Genomic DNA, 18215 nt, shown 5'->3' on the forward strand with positions numbered 1-18215 from the left:
ACACCACCCGTCACCAGCCAGGGAGGGTCAAGCAACGAAAAACTCACCACCCATCAGTAAAGAGGAAAGCTATACATAGATATAAAGGTTTAACGGAGGGCATTGATACACACAGGTGACATGAGAAAAAAAAAAAGGGGGGAAAACACACACACAAAGAGATCCATCTTTTCCGAGACATCTCCCTGCCCAGCTTGCTTTAATATTGCAGTATGACCACAAATCTGCCATTGCCAGAATACCTTTGTCAGATTACACATACTGTGTGTGAATATATATATATATATATATATATATATATATATATATATATATATATATATATATATATATATATTTTAATGCATACACATACACACACACAATATCGAGGGAATTTTGTATTCCATGCACAGGGCTAGAATTCCTCCTTTGCAAGCCCTGGTTGCTATGCCAACAAACATTAAAACATGAACGACAGATAGGGGACGGGGGAGGGTAACCAAGAGATGCAAATCTCTTTTTATGGAGGGAGGGGTGATGGGGTTGAGGGTGCCAGGATGAGGTGAGGGGACGGTGCAGCAGAAGACGATGGGGAGGGAGAGGGGGGGGGGGGTACTGGGAGGAGGAGGAGGAAGAAAGATGGGGAGGGGGAGGGGTGATGGCAATGTGGGGGGAAAAAGGGGGGAAATAAAAATAAGTGTAAATATCGCTCACTTACCAAAGATGCTGATTTGATTGTAGCGAATCGCTCGCGGGTCCGGTAATGAAGTGCCTGACTTTGCACTGACTGGGTAGGCCGCAGCTCAGGCCTGGGATCCCTGTGGTCCGCCTCATCCCTTATGAATGCATGATCCTGCAGGAAGGGGTGAAAAGCAGGAGAAAGAAGTGTGCTGCGGCCCCGGCTGCTGCTGCTTGTCTCTCAGCCCTCCGTCCGCGCCAGCACGGCTGTAGGAGATGCATAGTTTAACGTGATTCCCCCACCCTCCCTCCCCCCCGCTCTGGTGTCTCTCCCCTCGCTCCCGCTGTCTCACTCCCCCCTTCTCTGCTCGCCTCTCGCTCTCTCCGCCGCCGTTTCCCCGTTAGCTGGTTTTTCCTCCTCTCTCTCTCCGTGAGATGCGATGATGGATGCCGCCGCTGTCCAGCCCGGTGGGGAGGGGAGGAGGGAAGGGGGGGCTCAGTCCCTGCAGTTGCCACCGGGCGAGGGGCAGGATGACAGGCAGCACAGGCAGCAGCAGCCCATTGCAGCTGGAGCTCGGCGGGGTCAGCTGATCCTTTTAAAGAGATGCTTGTGTGGCTCCACGGCAGCAGTAGCAGCAGCAGCTTCCCCTATAGCTCCTCCACAATCCCATCCAGCCGGAGGAGGAGGCAGAGGAGGAGGGGATGGGGAGGGAATCTATGGAGATATATTTATTTATATCCCACACGTACAACACACACACGGTGGTGCGATTGGGTCGTGCGCGCAGCACTGACAGAAGTGAAGAAAGAGGCAAAGCACGCGGCTGTAAGCTGACAGGACGGAGCGGGAAATCCTCCAGTCGGGTACTTGAGCTGCCTAGAGAGTCACTCACAGCCACTGCTCCGCACTCACCCTGACAACCTCCTGCTCATCCGCACTCACTCTGAAAGCTCTCCTCCTGCCCCACCCTTACTCTGACAGCTCCCCTCCTGCCTCTGCGCTCACTCTGACAGCTCCCCTCCTGCCCCTGCGCTCACTCTGACAGCTCCCCTCCTGCCCCTGCGCTCACTCTGACAGCTCCCCTCCTGCCCCTGCGCTCACTCTGACAGCTCCCCTCCTGCCCCTGCGCTCACTCTGACAGGTCCCCTCCTGCCCCTGCGCTCACTCTGACAGGTCCCCTCCTGCCTCTGCGCTCACTCTGACAGCTCCCCTCCTGCCCCTGCGCTCACTCTGACAGCTCCCCTCCTGCCCCTGCGCTCACTCTGACAGCTCCCCTCCTGCCCCTGCGCTCACTCTGACAGGTCCCCTCCTGCCCCTGCGCTCACTCTGACAGGTCCCCTCCTGCCTCTGCGCTCACTCTGACAGCTCCCCTCCTGCCCCTGCGCTCACTCTGACAGCTCCCCTCCTGCCCCTGCGCTCACTCTGACAGCTCCCCTCCTGCCCCTGCGCTCACTCTGACAGCTCCCCTCCTGCCCCGCACTCACTCTGACAGCTCCCCTCCTGCCCCCGCACTCACTCTGACAACTCCCCTCCTGCCCCTGCACTCACTCTGGAAACGCCCTCCTGCCCTGCACTTACTCTGGAAACCCCCTCGTGCCCTGCACTCACTGTGGAAACCCCCTCCTGCCTCGCACTCACTCTGACTAGAGATGGCCCGAACCTCCGATTTTCGGTTCGCAAACTTCCGCGAACCGCAATAGACTTCAATGGGGAGGCGAACTTGGAAAACTAGAAAAAATTATGCTGGCCACAAAAGTGATGGAAAAGATGTTTCAAGGGGTCTAACACCTGGAGGGGGGCATGGCGGAGTGGGATACACGCCAAAAGTCCCGGGGAAAAATCTGGATTTGATGCAAAGCAGCGTTTTATGGGCAGAAATCACATTGAATGCTAAATAACAGGCCTAAAGTGCTTTAAAACATCTTGCATGTGTATATATCAATCGGGTAGTGTAATTAGTGTACTGCTTCACACTGACACCAAACTCACTGTGTAACACACCACAAACAGCTGTTTGTGTAGTGACGGCCGTGCTGGACTACTGTGCACCATGACGAGAGTGCAGGTGATGGCTGCTTTCCAACCCATCTGGTCGCTGAGCTGAGGTAGCTGAATGACAGAACAGTGACTGTCCAGCTAATCAAATTTGGTCTGACCACAGTGAAGCAACGACCTTATTATCCTTGGTGTGCCAACCTCCGAGACACTCATATAGCCAGCGGTCATTGCTTCATTGTGATACGCAAGCCACTTCACCGCGGCAAGGTAATGATCACGAAGGGGAATTTGGCACATTTACTTGCCTTTTGCTTTGTTGTTGCAGCTGCAGTGCAGCCAGAAAAATTAGGCAGACATGTACACACACCAGAAAAATTAGTATAGCGGCCACTGCTAGCAGCGGCCTTAAAAATTCAGGAATCCACCTGGAATCCTGGACCCTGTTGGTGGTGGCGGAGAAGGCAGTGAAGTGGCCTGCGGGCAGAAATGCTGTGTGGGGAGCGACTTAGTCTTGGGGCGGGCAGGCAGTCAGTCAGTCACACGGCGTGCAGGCAGAGATGCTGTGTGTGGGGACTGATTTAGTCTTGGGGCGGGCAGTAGCCATCCGGGATCCATGCCTCATTCATTTTGATAAAGGTGAGGTACTGAACACTTTTGTGACTTAGACGACTTCTCTTCTGAGTGACAATGCCTCCAGCTGCGCTGAAGGTCCTTTCTGACAGGACGCTTGCGGCAGGACAAGACAAAATTTGTATGGCAAATTGGGACAGCTCTGGCCACAGGTCAAGCCTGCGCACCCAGTAGTCCAAGGGTTCATCATCGCTGCTCACAGTGTCTACATCCACACTTAAAGGACTTCCGAGGCCAAAATCCGGCCCCCAAATGTAAAAAAAGTTATCTACCTGTATGACTTTCTAAGGCACGGAGGACGCCGTCCGTGCCGTTCCGCCGGGTCCCCGCCTCTCAATACGACCCCGAATGGCTCCCGACCCCACGGCCAGGGTCGGGCTCTGCTGCCTGTATAAAGATGGCCGCCGACCCTGGCCGCGGCTGCGCACTCCGCATGGCCGCTACTGCGGCTGCGCAGCACTAGGGCCAACCCCCCGATCCACGCTACAGGAAACAGCCTGTTGCGTGGATCGGGGGGTTGGCCCTAGTGCTGCGCAGCCGCAGTAGCGGCCATGCGGAGTGCGCAGCCGCGGCCAGGGTCGGCGGCAATCTTTATACAGGCAGCAGAGCCCGACCCTGGCCGTGGGGTCGGGAGCCATTCGGGGTCGTATTGAGAGGCGGGGACCCGGCGGAACGGCGCGGACGGCGTCCTCCGTGCCTTAGAAAGTCATACAGGTAGATAACTTTTTTTACATTTGGGGGCCGGATTTTGGCCTCGGAAGTCCTTTAAGGACTGGTAGTCGGCTACCTGCCGGTCCAGGCGTTGGTGGAGGGTGGATCCGGAATGGCTAAGGCAAGGCGTTGTACTAAAAAAATGTCCACATGTCCGACATTACCATGAAATCGCTGGAACGTCCTGTCCTTGTTTAGGTGGACATGGGAGGAGGATTACTGGCTGTGGTACCTTTGCGTTGTGGTATCACCCTTAAACGCATTGTAAAGCATAGTTGCCACCTTGTTCTGCATGTGCTGCAGCCTTTCTACCTTCCGGTGAGTTGGTAACATGTCCGCCACTTTGTGCCTATACCGAGGGTCTAGTAGCATGGCCACCCAGTACAGCTCATTCCCCTTGAGTTTTTTTTATACGGGTGTCCCTCAACAGGCTGGACAGCATGAAAGACGCCATCTGCACAAAGTTGGATCCAGACGTACTATCCATCTCCTCTTGCTCTACCTCAGTGACGTCATGTAAGTCCTCTTCCTCCCCCCCAGCCACAAACAATCCTACGGGATTTAATAGCACAAGCCCACTGCGACGCCTGCTGTGGTTGTTCTTCTGCTGCCGCCTCTTCCTCCTCCACAGAAACACCTTCCTCATCATTCGAGTCTGACTCCTCTTCTTCCCCACACGACTCTTCCTCCTCCTCCTCCCCCCTCTGTGCTGCCACAGGTGTTGAAGAAACATCTGGTTCTGATGTGAATTGATCCCACAACGCTTCCTGCCGTAACTGTTCCTCTTCACGCTCCTCCACAGCTTGATCCACCACTCTATGCACGGCACGCTCCAGGAAGTAAGTGTAGGGGATCAAGTCGCTGATGGTGCCTTCACTGCGACTCACCAGGTTGGTCACCTCCTCAAATGGCTGCATGAGCCTGCATGCATTTCGCATCAGTTTCCAGTTCGGTGGCTAGAACATCCCCATCTTCCCAGATTGTGTCCTTCTACTGTAATTGTACAGGTACTGGGTGACGGCTTTCTCCTGTTCTAGTAGGCGAGAGAACAAGAGCAAGGTCGAATTCCAGCGAGTCGGGCTATCACATATCAAGCGTCTCACCGGCAAGTTGTTTCTCCGCTGAATATCCACAGAGTGTGCCATGGCTGTGTAAGACCGCCTGAAATGCCCACACAACTTCCTGGCCTGCTTCAGGACGTCCGCTAAGCCAGGGTACTTTGACACAAATCTTTAAATGACTAGATTAAGCACATGTGCCATGCAGGGTACATGTGTCAGCTTTCCCAAATTCAAAGCGGAAAGGAGATTGCTGCCGTTGTCACACACCACGTTCCCGATCTCCAGCTGGTGCAGGGTTGGCCACTGATCCACCTGTTTGTTAAGAGCAGCCAGGAGAGCTGCTCCAGTGTGACTCTCCTCTTTGAGGCAAGACATGTCTAAGATGGCGTGACACCGTCGTACCTGGCATGCAGCATAGTCTCTGGAGAGGAGATGGCAGCACCAGTAGAGTTGAACTGCCACTCAGCCGAGGAGGACGACGACGACAGCGAAGATGATGTAGCAGGAGGAGAGGAGGTGGCAGGAGGCCTGCCTGCAAGCCATGGAGGTGTCACAAGTTGGTCTGCTGCGCAGCCACATACTCCCTGCTTGCCATCGTTCACCAGGTTGACCTAATGGGCTGTGTAAGTGTCACGATTGTGGAACTTTCCCCGTGATCAGCGCACAACGCGTGCGCTGACACGGCGGAGATCCTCCACAAGCGTATAATTTGCAGGAACCCAGCAAAAGGTGCTACGCACCTGTAGAGGGAAATTCCTGTCGGCAGATGGCGCTGGGGAGTGCAGAGGAACCAATCCTCTGTACCTCCACAAGTGCCAGACAGGAATTGTACGAAGCGCAGAATGCAATCGCAAGAGAGGCGATAGTGAATGAGATTGAGCAAAAGGGATAGGTTGTATGTGTGTGCGCCAATCCAGTCGCCACTCCGCGACCGCGCACACACAACAGCAGATACGAAATAGGAACGCGATCGCGAGAGGTGCGATCGCGAGACGTGACACAAGGCAGAACAGAATAGAATACAAGGGTAGCAAAGGCACAGCAAATACAATAAGGAGATACGGAAAACAACAACCGCTAGCTAACCGCGAACACCGCACTCATTCGCAACAGTGCAAGCGGTTATGCGCGATCTCCACGTGATAAGCACAATAGAGACAAGCACGCCTAACTAACCATAAACAGACAAACATGAAACAGGGGACGCGAGCGCTTGCTTAACGGTTACCTCACCGAGCCTGTAGCAAGCGCAGCGGACAAGACAGACACACGAAAAACAAGAACTAGGCAGGAAGGATCCACCGCTCTTCCGCCAGAGCAAGTGTGATCCAAGCAGGAACATAGATCAGAAAGATCCACAGCCGCTAACGCTAGCGGCTAGTGCGATCTCAGCAAGACAGAACGATTCGCTATCAACCGCCGTTGGTGACAGCGCAATCGCGACCGACAAGACAGAACAGAAGGATCCCCAGCGCTCGCACAAAGTAGCTGGCGCGATCCCAGGAAACAGAACAGAAGGATCCCCAGCGCTAGCACAAAATAGCTAGCGCGATCCCAGGAAACAGAACAGAAGAGATAGCTGGTAGCAACCGCTGCACCAGCTATACTCCAAGAACATAGATCAGAACCATTTCCTGTCAACCACCATAGGGACAGGACAATGGCAAACAGGCAAGACAAGACAGAACAGGCAATACAGATAATACAACCTGACTGGGCTAGAAGGGGAGCCAAAAGCAACCCCCAGGAATTAACTATACTAGATAGCAATGGCTGACACTCCAGCAGTGTCCATCAGGAACTGAGCAAGGAAGGGAAATGACCAGCAAAGCCTTCTGGGAAACATAAAGCTCTTATAGTGCCAGTCATCAAAGAAGGCAGGTAGAGGATTTGCATAACGAATGTATGCAAATTCCCCAGCAAGAGAACAGAACAGAAACTTGCAATGAAAAGACAGGTCTCTGTTCCAGAGACCTGCAGCCCACAGACTAGAGGAATGGACAAACAGCTGTCTGCCTGTGCAGCCAGCTGAGCGGATCATCACAGTACCCCCCCCCCCCCCCCCTTCTAGGGATGGATTCCAGACATCCCTCAAGACTGGTAACATCACAAAACTCTAACTGAAGACTCATGAAGGTCAGGACAGCCCGACAAGGCCCAATTCCAGAGTCAGTCCATCCGAAACCGACCTCATCGGAAGCAGAAGCCACCGAAACATGCCCATCAGCACTACAAGTCTCAGCGTAACACCCATCAGGACTGTGGACACCAGAGAAGAAGCCATCGACACCCTCCAGACAATACCCACCACCTTCCAAGGAGCGTCCAAGAATACCAAACCTGCCGCAATACCTGTTCGAAGTGTCCCTTACAACACCAAAGCCATTGCTGATCGTATTCAGGACACCAAGCAAAACCTTTCCCGGAATCTCCCAGAACGCCTTGAAGCTCCGCAGAGATCCCAAGAAGCCAGAACGCTCACCAGGCTCACATGGAGAACCACCAAGAACCCCTATGGAACCTATGATCATTCCAGACTCAAAATTAGCAGGACACCCATCAAGATCAGGACTTTCAGGGACCACTTCTGGGCATGCAAGCAGGCAGGCTATATCAGAACATGTCTCCACTGAGGAAGCATCTGAGTACGCTGGTAACCGAGGCACACTTGGGCTTTCTGGGTCACAGAGCACATCGGGGTACACTAGTACAGGAGAAACCTCAGGACATGTCGGGGAACTGCCAACCTCAGAGTCCGACACGACAAGACCAAAACCAGTACCGGGCAGAAAATCATCACGAGTAAAGGTCACAGGTACTGGTCTTTCAAAAGAAGACTCAAATTCAGAATTTTCTGTAACTGTAATATCATCATTGACTACACATGAATGAAGCTCCACAAGAGCTGCAAAAGTAGTCAGCAAGGCAGCAATGCCTACTGAAGTGGGCAACACCTCAGAAGGACCTGGGGGGCAGGAGACATCTCCTTCAAGTTCTGCACCCTTTGGGAGGAACTCGGAGACCTTCAGATCATCAAACAAGACCTCAGGAACATCATTTTTCAAGTTGTCTAAGAAGGATTCTGTACTATCCATGTTACAGGGCAAAACTGGAACTTTACTTTGAGAACAGGGCAGATGTCCCAGGGAAGGTTCCACCATAAACTGAGACTGAATTTCATCATCATGAGTGGAACGTACAGGAATATTCACTGGACCACACACTGACTCCCTAACTTTAATCTCGCTGCACCCAGAACTCTGCGTAGTAATCAAACTAGCTTGCAACTCCAAAACTGCAGAAAGACAGGTAAAAATAGCAGCAATACCTAGACGAGCCTCTAGGGGCAGGGCAGGAGATATTGTACAAGGCAATATTGACTCATCCAGAGTACTGGGTGGAGAGTCAATACTTTCTTCAGAATCAGACTCGCAAATGTCAATGCAAGTGGACATCATGCCTTCATTCATGGTACAGGGCAGGTTCAGAGAAAGCTTCTCTGGACAAGGCAAAGAAGCTTCAGCATCAGATTCGCAAAACCGAAGCGCTGTCTCACTCTTAGATTCAGCTAACAAGGTCGAATCCGAGGAGTCAGAACGCAAAATTTGCGGATCCACGATCGCTTTAGGTTGCGAAACTGACGCTTCCATATCGCAAACCTCCGCGATCTGCGGAGCAGACTGCAAGGCATCTAGGACAGAAACACTGGAGCAACTGTCATCAGGCAACAGGCCTGCACAGGTGCGAACAGAATAAGACATAGATTCATTTGCAAAAGAAGTGGCGACAACAACAGGAGAAACTTTATTAGACACATCAATAATTTTCTTAAAGTTGCATAACTTAGGAATTTTCCCCATGGCAGGCTCACAAACGGACAATCTTAGAGATCCTGAGGGAAAAAATCTGTCTTCCTTAGACACAGGACCACACAGACCTTTTGCAGCCATACGTGCGGTGGCGACATCAGACCGCACTGGTTCAACTTCCACACAAGCAACTGCTCTGAACGACTTGCACTCAGACTTCAAACACTCAGTTGCTTTGGGAAAGGGAATGCATTCAAAACTCACTTTCTTTAAATCCAGAGGATTGGAACAATCGTCCGCTGACAATGTGTTTTTAGTAGATTGAAGCGCATGTAGTTCATCCAAAATCATTCTCCACACGTCAAACAGCGGAGTCACAAAGTCAGAGATACATTCACCAGTCTTGATTAAAGTGCACGCAGACTCAATGCACGCATACAAAACTGCTTCGTTTTTAGAACGGTATTGATTGCAAAACGATCTCCAATCACATTCCAATTCATAGACCAGGAGCTCGATCTCCCATTTCTCAAACGGGGGCTCCCATGCACACTTAAAGGATGAACAATCATAGTGCGCACAGTCTACAGATGGAACTGGAGCAGGAACAGAACGGGAATCTTTTACCTCTTTATTGGGATCAATTAATTGGTGTGTGTGTAATTCATCCAAAATGATCTGCCACACATACATCACCAGATCCACAACACACTTGTCACATTCATCAGAATCAATCAAAAGGCACACAGAGTCAAGACAATCGTTCAGGACATCCGCGCTTTTTGCGATGTAAAAATCGCAAAAGGCTTTCCAATCCAAATCAAATTCCTCCACCAAGGCCCCGATTTCCCATGAGGCAAATGGCGGTTCGAACAACCCAGTATCTAAATAATCTCCATATGGGTGGGGATCAGGAACGAGTACAGATTTTTTGACTGCTTTAATATAGTGTGCGATCCTACCTATAGCAGGATCCACATAAGCTTTGGATTGGGGCAAAAAACCTGGAAACTGATCAGCAGATGCATTATAAACATCATTATCATCATGCATGGTTTTGCCCATTTCAGACTTGACAGAAATAACCTCTCTATCTGTGGTTGCCATGGGCAACGGATCTTTCCGCTGGGAAGCCTTCCTAGATCTTTTACGTTTAGACTTAGAGGCTTTGGATGGCTGCTTTATGGATGAAAGAGTAGATGGAACAGCTGATTGAGCTGCTGACAACAACTCATTAAGGGGGTATGGTAATTGAGGTAATCTCAGCCAATTGTGAATTAAAAAGGCCAATAATTCCAGGGGTCTTTGACTCAGGGTGGTATGATCTAACACATCATAACCCCACATTGACATTTCGCCCCCCAACAGAATGTAGACCATTTGGGGGGCCCAGGTAGACACTGGGGTGCATTGGAATTCAGGGTTCGCTAACAGTTTCGTACACTCAGACAAAAATTCGTCTGCTGATTCAGGTTCAAGTTTTTTAAATCTCTTAAAGGTACAAGAGCCATATTCGACAAAATCGTACAAATCGGAAATTCCGTCTACACTGGGGTTTTGGGTTAGGCTGGTCATTCTGTCACAATTGTGGAACTTTCCCCGTGATCAGCGCACAACGCGTGCGCTGACACGGCGGAGATCCTCCACAAGCGTATAATTTGCAGGAACCCAGCAAAAGGTGCTACGCACCTGTAGAGGGAAATTCCTGTCGGCAGATGGCGCTGGGGAGTGCAGAGGAACCAATCCTCTGTACCTCCACAAGTGCCAGACAGGAATTGTACGAAGCGCAGAATGCAATCGCAAGAGAGGCGATAGTGAATGAGATTGAGCAAAAGGGATAGGTTGTATGTGTGTGCGCCAATCCAGTCGCCACTCCGCGACCGCGCACACACAACAGCAGATACGAAATAGGAACGCGATCGCGAGAGGTGCGATCGCGAGACGTGACACAAGGCAGAACAGAATAGAATACAAGGGTAGCAAAGGCACAGCAAATACAATAAGGAGATACGGAAAACAACAACCGCTAGCTAACCGCGAACACCGCACTCATTCGCAACAGTGCAAGCGGTTATGCGCGATCTCCACGTGATAAGCACAATAGAGACAAGCACGCCTAACTAACCATAAACAGACAAACATGAAACAGGGGACGCGAGCGCTTGCTTAACGGTTACCTCACCGAGCCTGTAGCAAGCGCAGCGGACAAGACAGACACACGAAAAACAAGAACTAGGCAGGAAGGATCCACCGCTCTTCCGCCAGAGCAAGTGTGATCCAAGCAGGAACATAGATCAGAAAGATCCACAGCCGCTAACGCTAGCGGCTAGTGCGATCTCAGCAAGACAGAACGATTCGCTATCAACCGCCGTTGGTGACAGCGCAATCGCGACCGACAAGACAGAACAGAAGGATCCCCAGCGCTCGCACAAAGTAGCTGGCGCGATCCCAGGAAACAGAACAGAAGGATCCCCAGCGCTAGCACAAAATAGCTAGCGCGATCCCAGGAAACAGAACAGAAGAGATAGCTGGTAGCAACCGCTGCACCAGCTATACTCCAAGAACATAGATCAGAACCATTTCCTGTCAACCACCATAGGGACAGGACAATGGCAAACAGGCAAGACAAGACAGAACAGGCAATACAGATAATACAACCTGACTGGGCTAGAAGGGGAGCCAAAAGCAACCCCCAGGAATTAACTATACTAGATAGCAATGGCTGACACTCCAGCAGTGTCCATCAGGAACTGAGCAAGGAAGGGAAATGACCAGCAAAGCCTTCTGGGAAACATAAAGCTCTTATAGTGCCAGTCATCAAAGAAGGCAGGTAGAGGATTTGCATAACGAATGTATGCAAATTCCCCAGCAAGAGAACAGAACAGAAACTTGCAATGAAAAGACAGGTCTCTGTTCCAGAGACCTGCAGCCCACAGACTAGAGGAATGGACAAACAGCTGTCTGCCTGTGCAGCCAGCTGAGCGGATCATCACAGTACCCCCCCCCCCCCCTTCTAGGGATGGATTCCAGACATCCCTCAAGACTGGTAACATCACAAAACTCTAACTGAAGACTCATGAAGGTCAGGACAGCCCGACAAGGCCCAATTCCAGAGTCAGTCCATCCGAAACCGACCTCATCGGAAGCAGAAGCCACCGAAACATGCCCATCAGCACTACAAGTCTCAGCGTAACACCCATCAGGACTGTGGACACCAGAGAAGAAGCCATCGACACCCTCCAGACAATACCCACCACCTTCCAAGGAGCGTCCAAGAATACCAAACCTGCCGCAATACCTGTTCGAAGTGTCCCTTACAACACCAAAGCCATTGCTGATCGTATTCAGGACACCAAGCAAAACCTTTCCCGGAATCTCCCAGAACGCCTTGAAGCTCCGCAGAGATCCCAAGAAGCCAGAACGCTCACCAGGCTCACATGGAGAACCACCAAGAACCCCTATGGAACCTATGATCATTCCAGACTCAAAATTAGCAGGACACCCATCAAGATCAGGACTTTCAGGGACCACTTCTGGGCATGCAAGCAGGCAGGCTATATCAGAACATGTCTCCACTGAGGAAGCATCTGAGTACGCTGGTAACCGAGGCACACTTGGGCTTTCTGGGTCACAGAGCACATCGGGGTACACTAGTACAGGAGAAACCTCAGGACATGTCGGGGAACTGCCAACCTCAGAGTCCGACACGACAAGACCAAAACCAGTACCGGGCAGAAAATCATCACGAGTAAAGGTCACAGGTACTGGTCTTTCAAAAGAAGACTCAAATTCAGAATTTTCTGTAACTGTAATATCATCATTGACTACACATGAATGAAGCTCCACAAGAGCTGCAAAAGTAGTCAGCAAGGCAGCAATGCCTACTGAAGTGGGCAACACCTCAGAAGGACCTGGGGGGCAGGAGACATCTCCTTCAAGTTCTGCACCCTTTGGGAGGAACTCGGAGACCTTCAGATCATCAAACAAGACCTCAGGAACATCATTTTTCAAGTTGTCTAAGAAGGATTCTGTACTATCCATGTTACAGGGCAAAACTGGAACTTTACTTTGAGAACAGGGCAGATGTCCCAGGGAAGGTTCCACCATAAACTGAGACTGAATTTCATCATCATGAGTGGAACGTACAGGAATATTCACTGGACCACACACTGACTCCCTAACTTTAATCTCGCTGCACCCAGAACTCTGCGTAGTAATCAAACTAGCTTGCAACTCCAAAACTGCAGAAAGACAGGTAAAAATAGCAGCAATACCTAGACGAGCCTCTAGGGGCAGGGCAGGAGATATTGTACAAGGCAATATTGACTCATCCAGAGTACTGGGTGGAGAGTCAATACTTTCTTCAGAATCAGACTCGCAAATGTCAATGCAAGTGGACATCATGCCTTCATTCATGGTACAGGGCAGGTTCAGAGAAAGCTTCTCTGGACAAGGCAAAGAAGCTTCAGCATCAGATTCGCAAAACCGAAGCGCTGTCTCACTCTTAGATTCAGCTAACAAGGTCGAATCCGAGGAGTCAGAACGCAAAATTTGCGGATCCACGATCGCTTTAGGTTGCGAAACTGACGCTTCCATATCGCAAACCTCCGCGATCTGCGGAGCAGACTGCAAGGCATCTAGGACAGAAACACTGGAGCAACTGTCATCAGGCAACAGGCCTGCACAGGTGCGAACAGAATAAGACATAGATTCATTTGCAAAAGAAGTGGCGACAACAACAGGAGAAACTTTATTAGACACATCAATAATTTTCTTAAAGTTGCATAACTTAGGAATTTTCCCCATGGCAGGCTCACAAACGGACAATCTTAGAGATCCTGAGGGAAAAAATCTGTCTTCCTTAGACACAGGACCACACAGACCTTTTGCAGCCATACGTGCGGTGGCGACATCAGACCGCACTGGTTCAACTTCCACACAAGCAACTGCTCTGAACGACTTGCACTCAGACTTCAAACACTCAGTTGCTTTGGGAAAGGGAATGCATTCAAAACTCACTTTCTTTAAATCCAGAGGATTGGAACAATCGTCCGCTGACAATGTGTTTTTAGTAGATTGAAGCGCATGTAGTTCATCCAAAATCATTCTCCACACGTCAAACAGCGGAGTCACAAAGTCAGAGATACATTCACCAGTCTTGATTAAAGTGCACGCAGACTCAATGCACGCATGCAAAACTGCTTCGTTTTTAGAACGGTATTGATTGCAAAACGATCTCCAATCACATTCCAATTCATAGACCAGGAGCTCGATCTCCCATTTCTCAAACGGGGGCTCCCATGCACACTTAACAAAGGATGAACAATCATAGTGCGCACAGTCTACAGATGGAACTGGAGCAGGAACAGAACGGGAATCTTTTACCTCTTTATTGGGATCAATTAATTGGTGTGTGTGTAATTCATCCAAAATGATCTGCCACACATACATCACCAGATCCACAACACACTTGTCACATTCATCAGAATCAATCAAAAGGCACACAGAGTCAAGACAATCGTTCAGGACATCCGCGCTTTTTGCGATGTAAAAATCGCAAAAGGCTTTCCAATCCAAATCAAATTCCTCCACCAAGGCCCCGATTTCCCATGAGGCAAATGGCGGTTCGAACAACCCAGTATCTAAATAATCTCCATATGGGTGGGGATCAGGAACGAGTACAGATTTTTTGACTGCTTTAATATAGTGTGCGATCCTACCTATAGCAGGATCCACATAAGCTTTGGATTGGGGCAAAAAACCTGGAAACTGATCAGCAGATGCATTATAAACATCATTATCATCATGCATGGTTTTGCCCATTTCAGACTTGACAGAAATAACCTCTCTATCTGTGGTTGCCATGGGCAACGGATCTTTCCGCTGGGAAGCCTTCCTAGATCTTTTACGTTTAGACTTAGAGGCTTTGGATGGCTGCTTTATGGATGAAAGAGTAGATGGAACAGCTGATTGAGCTGCTGACAACAACTCATTAAGGGGGTATGGTAATTGAGGTAATCTCAGCCAATTGTGAATTAAAAAGGCCAATAATTCCAGGGGTCTTTGACTCAGGGTGGTATGATCTAACACATCATAACCCCACATTGACATTTCGCCCCCCAACAGAATGTAGACCATTTGGGGGGCCCAGGTAGACACTGGGGTGCATTGGAATTCAGGGTTCGCTAACAGTTTCGTACACTCAGACAAAAATTCGTCTGCTGATTCAGGTTCAAGTTTTTTAAATCTCTTAAAGGTACAAGAGCCATATTCGACAAAATCGTACAAATCGGAAATTCCGTCTACACTGGGGTTTTGGGTTAGGCTGGTCATTCTGTCACAATTGTGGAACTTTCCCCGTGATCAGCGCACAACGCGTGCGCTGACACGGCGGAGATCCTCCACAAGCGTATAATTTGCAGGAACCCAGCAAAAGGTGCTACGCACCTGTAGAGGGAAATTCCTGTCGGCAGATGGCGCTGGGGAGTGCAGAGGAACCAATCCTCTGTACCTCCACAAGTGCCAGACAGGAATTGTACGAAGCGCAGAATGCAATCGCAAGAGAGGCGATAGTGAATGAGATTGAGCAAAAGGGATAGGTTGTATGTGTGTGCGCCAATCCAGTCGCCACTCCGCGACCGCGCACACACAACAGCAGATACGAAATAGGAACGCGATCGCGAGAGGTGCGATCGCGAGACGTGACACAAGGCAGAACAGAATAGAATACAAGGGTAGCAAAGGCACAGCAAATACAATAAGGAGATACGGAAAACAACAACCGCTAGCTAACCGCGAACACCGCACTCATTCGCAACAGTGCAAGCGGTTATGCGCGATCTCCACGTGATAAGCACAATAGAGACAAGCACGCCTAACTAACCATAAACAGACAAACATGAAACAGGGGACGCGAGCGCTTGCTTAACGGTTACCTCACCGAGCCTGTAGCAAGCGCAGCGGACAAGACAGACACACGAAAAACAAGAACTAGGCAGGAAGGATCCACCGCTCTTCCGCCAGAGCAAGTGTGATCCAAGCAGGAACATAGATCAGAAAGATCCACAGCCGCTAACGCTAGCGGCTAGTGCGATCTCAGCAAGACAGAACGATTCGCTATCAACCGCCGTTGGTGACAGCGCAATCGCGACCGACAAGACAGAACAGAAGGATCCCCAGCGCTCGCACAAAGTAGCTAGCGCGATCCCAGGAAACAGAACAGAAGGATCCCCAGCGCTAGCACAAAGTAGCTAGCGCGATCCCAGGAAACAGAACAGAAGAGATATCTGGTAGCAACCGCTGCACCAGCTATACTCCAAGAACATAGATCAGAACCATTTCCTGTCAACCACCATAGGGACAGGACAATGGCAAACAGGCAAGACAAGACAGAACAGGCAATACAGATAATACAACCTGACTGGGCTAGAAGGGGAGCCAAAAGCAACCCCCAGGAATTAACTATACTAGATAGCAATGGCTGACACTCCAGCAGTGTCCATCAGGAACTGAGCAAGGAAGGGAAATGACCAGCAAAGCCTTCTGGGAAACATAAAGCTCTTATAGTGCCAGTCATCAAAGAAGGCAGGTAGAGGATTTGCATAACGAATGTATGCAAATTCCCCAGCAAGAGAACAGAACAGAAACTTGCAATGAAAAGACAGGTCTCTGTTCCAGAGACCTGCAGCCCACAGACTAGAGGAATGGACAAACAGCTGTCTGCCTGTGCAGCCAGCTGAGCGGATCATCACAGTAAGTAATGTAGCGGCCCTGACCGTGCTTGGCAGACCAGGCATCCGTGGTCAGGTGGACCCTTGACCCAACGCTGTGTGCCAGAGATGATACCACTTGCCTCTACTTCACGGTATAGTTTGGGTATCGCCTTTTTAGAGAAATAATTGCGGCCTGGTATCTTCCACTGCGGTGTCCCAATGGCCACAAATTTACGGAAAGCCTCAGAGTCCACCAGCTTGTATGGTAACAGCTTGCGAGCTAACAGTTCCGCCACGCCAGTTGTCAGACGCCGGGCAAGGGGGTGACTGGCAGAAATTGGCTTCTTCCTTTCAAAGATTTCCTTCACAGACACCTGGCTGCTGTGGGCAGAGGAGCAGGAACCGCTCAAGGGCAGAGGCGGAGTGGAGGAGGGTGGCTGTGAAGGTGCAAGGGAGAAAGCAGCTGAAGATGTTGCACCTGAAGGAGGAAGAGGAGAAGGAGGGTGGGGCTTTTCTTTTGTGTGCTGCTTTAGCTCAGGTGCTTTTCTGTAACGATTGGTGTCAGCACGCAGAGAGAATCTGATTATTGGTGATCTGCAGTATCACCAAGAATGCAGATATATACCTGATTATTGATGATCTGCAGAATCACCGATAATACAGATATATTGCTAACTTCTGGACACCTAAGGTATGTGAGTGTTTGGTGTAACAGTAATACTTTGAGACATGCACCTGCTGAGCAGGTGATCAGAAGCAGCCTGGAGTACTGCTTCTGAGAACACAGAAACCTTCCAGCAGCCTGAGACTCTCCAAGGCGTGGAGTCAGGCTGGAGAAGGGAAGGACCAGCGTGTGAGTGACACCTGAAAGGTGATGTCACTATCTCAGCTGGAGACTATCTCTAGACAGAGAGATAGCTCTCGAGGTCGGGAAAGCCAGGTCGGCAACACACGGTCAGATAAAGTACATAGACAGAAAACTGATTCGGTATCCAAGGTATGCAGGGTTTGGCAACAGAGGATCAGATATGAGAGGTACCGAATCAGATGACAGAAGAATAGTCAGATAAGCAATAAGTCATAACTGATATCAAACAATGCCTAGTCTGGGTGTGAGGTCCTTGGTCTCTACACCCCGGAACTAGTCTGAAGTATAACAGAGTAAAATATACAAGTTCCCTAGTCTTTGGTGCGGAGTCCGTGGTCTCGGCACCCTGGAACTAGTCTGGAGTAGAACACAGATGACAATACAGTTCCCTAATCTGAGTGTGAGGTCCGTGGTCTCAGCACCCTGGAACTAGTCCGGAGTATAACACAGATGACAATACAGTTCCCTAATCTGAGTGCGAGGTCCGTGGTCTCAGCACCCTGGAACTAGTCTGGTGTATAACACAGATGACAATACAGTTCCCTAATCTGGGTGTGAGGTCCGTGGTCTCTACACCCTGGAACTAATCTAAGCATAAACAGAATAATAACACAAAGTTTCTGGCTCAGTGTGAATTCCCAGGGGCACCTGGTTCAAACACACTGTGAGAACTGACAAAGGTCTGAGTGCTTCCACGTAGTGATCGCAATGGCAGACAACCTGAGACTGGCCAGCAGCAAGTATATATGGAGCAGTGCTCTCCAG

The 18215-nt window shown here is 50.2% G+C and overlaps 1 pseudogene; it reads right to left on the bottom strand.

Annotated features, from left to right (window-relative positions):
* LOC137534598 (serine/threonine-protein kinase TAO3-like) overlaps window positions 1-18215 on the bottom strand; it is a 288974-nt pseudogene that overhangs the window by 149075 nt on the left and 121684 nt on the right.

Source organism: Hyperolius riggenbachi, chromosome 1 (assembly GCF_040937935.1).
Source record: "Hyperolius riggenbachi isolate aHypRig1 chromosome 1, aHypRig1.pri, whole genome shotgun sequence".
NCBI lineage: Eukaryota > Metazoa > Chordata > Amphibia > Anura > Hyperoliidae > Hyperolius > Hyperolius riggenbachi.